Source organism: Penaeus monodon, chromosome 32, assembly GCF_015228065.2.
Source record: "Penaeus monodon isolate SGIC_2016 chromosome 32, NSTDA_Pmon_1, whole genome shotgun sequence".
Lineage (NCBI taxonomy): Eukaryota > Metazoa > Arthropoda > Malacostraca > Decapoda > Penaeidae > Penaeus > Penaeus monodon.
This window is the reverse complement of record NC_051417.1, coordinates 15610890-15613431: the sequence shown is the minus strand read 5'-3', so window position 1 is coordinate 15613431 and position 2542 is coordinate 15610890. Positions and strand designations below refer to the sequence as shown.

General features: G+C 33.2%; 1 protein-coding gene across 1 annotated transcript in view; it reads right to left on the bottom strand.

Annotated features, from left to right (window-relative positions):
• Positions 1-2542, bottom strand: part of LOC119593670 (nucleolar protein 58-like) — a gene marked incomplete in the record, with an annotated part of 14042 nt that overhangs the window by 10665 nt on the left and 835 nt on the right.

Here is a 2542-nt window from a genome sequence, read left to right as displayed (position 1 = left end):
TATAAGAGTGATGCCAGATATAGTTTGTTTGAATATTTAGCACTCCATTGAATAAATCTATAAACCATGGTGCCATATTCTACTTTTAAAAAATGCAATGGAACCATCAAAACCCAAACTTATGAGTGACAAAGTGTACATTACACTGCCTTTCAGCATAACTTAGAGCCACATTTGTTTTAACTGCTATGCAATCTACTATTATAATATATAAGATGCATCTATTTAGTATGCCAACATAAGAAAAAAGAAAAGGAATCACATTATTGTCAGAAGGCCTATTCATTTTGTAAAAATAACAATAATAAATAAAAAAATATACAGATACTTGTTGGCCAAACTTGCACACCAATACTTGTTTTTAGATATATTAACTTAATCATTTTACTACTAGACTCTGCTTCCTCTAATGCTTCTTGGGGTTATAATTATAGCCAAAATAATTTGCTAAATGATTAGAAGACAACCATGGCCTTCAACTAACTGGAGCTGCCGCCCTGCATGTCAGAACTCTTACAGAAGCCAATGATCCCCCATATAAATTTTAGGAGAGCATCTCCCAATTTTTTTCATACTTGCAACACTTCTCAAACCTCTGACGCATCTGCAACCCATCATCAGTCATTCTACATTACTTTTCAAATGACGTACATTTAAGTTAATGGAGAGAAGAAAAATATTCAGTAATCTTAATTCACCTAATTCTTATACCGCATTTCTTGAAGACATGAACACTGACAAGTGACAAAATTGGCTTAAAGTATTATTTCCTAAGCTTTTGCAATCCCACTGATAACCCTCCACTGCTTAAGAACCACTTTTATAGGAAGATTCTGCTTACAGGCCTGCATGCCAATTTATTGTTATATAAAAACTATTCAAATCTCAAGTTTACCAGAATATAAAATGACCTCTACTGGAGAACAAAGTACTGAGGCTGCAGTAATAGCTTGACACTGCCCTAGTACTAGAGTAGATCTCCATCACAGGTAATAAGTTTCAAGTGGATCAAGATATGTACAACAAATATAACTACAAGAATTAAAAACTACTTTAGGTTTCTTCTGGCATTTACCTTATTTCATATAAAATTGGAATTCCTTTAATATATGGTGGACATCATATGCATTTCCAACTTCAGACATTTCTAACATAATGTATTTATTTGGAAGTAACCCCAGTGCAAGATGAAGATCATCTGTATATACTATTGGTTTTAAATAACTATTTCTATGATCTTAATTTGTCTTTCGTAGATTCCATCATTAAAAAAGATACTTTAATTCATGAATAATGTTGTAGCTTGCTGGTACATACACAGTGAAGGTTATTGACATTTGCAGGAGCATATAGCATGGTGGATGCTGCTATCATTTGACAAAGTTCTTCTAATACAGAACAGATTATACATCCTTTCTCCAAAAATCATAGCAAAGTTGAAGTTGCTCTGGATAGAACATGACCAATATTATTTTGAAAGCTACTACAGGCATCCTCTTAACATTTACCCTCAATTCTGTCTGGGCTTGAATAAATACTATGACAACTTTAAAACATCTTAAATAACTTAACACAACACAACATAATCTTATTAAATCTTAATTAAAGCTCTGCCAGCCATACTTTTTTTTTTACCCTGAATGATACACAGTCAAATGTAACTTATCCAAACCTACCTTTAGCCTAGCCTAACCTAAATATTACTCTCTTATGCTTAATGATAATCTTTTCTTGTAGTTTTGGAAAATATTTTCTATTACCAAATATCATTTGTATCTAACAATCAAGAACAAATATAGTTTGATTTCCAGCACAAAAAAAATATTTTGGAAACAATTTCCACAATAAAATAACGCTAAAGACAAGCCAAAATAGCAATACATTTAACGGCAAATTAAGGTATTCCAACAATCCCCAAAATTTAGATTCTAACACCAAAAGCAAAATTCCGAACTAACTTCTGGGTGAAAAGGACATATATAAGTTTAATAACTGAATCTTATCTTCATAGTAATCCATTACAATTAAATCTTCAACAATCTAACAAACTAACCTAAACAATCACTATTTAAGAAATATCTCGGCAAATACAGAATCCTCCCTCCACTCATTAATTTTAACATGAAAAGGATTTACAACACTAAGTACACAATCTACAATCTAATACACATCACCAATGTACATGCAATAATACATTGGAAATATCCTTTGAAAACAGAGATTAAATCTTCCTTTCCTTCGACTCAAGCCTAGGATATGATCTGGACTCCCTCTCAAAATGCACAAAGAACAAGCACTCCTTTCCTAACACAAACCTAGCCTTCCTCACACTCCCAAGCTGAAAGGCAAAACCACAGCATCACTCCTCCCAAGATAAAAATCTCCCAGCCCTCAGCATCTTTCTCTCTCCCACTCAGCATCAGTCAAAAAGAGATTAAAAAAAAAATTAAGTGGGGAGGGGAAAAAAAGAAGAAGGAAAACTCTCTGAGCACCATCCCTGCTGCTGCCTCAGTCAGATAAATCTCAGCATCAGATTAGAGCA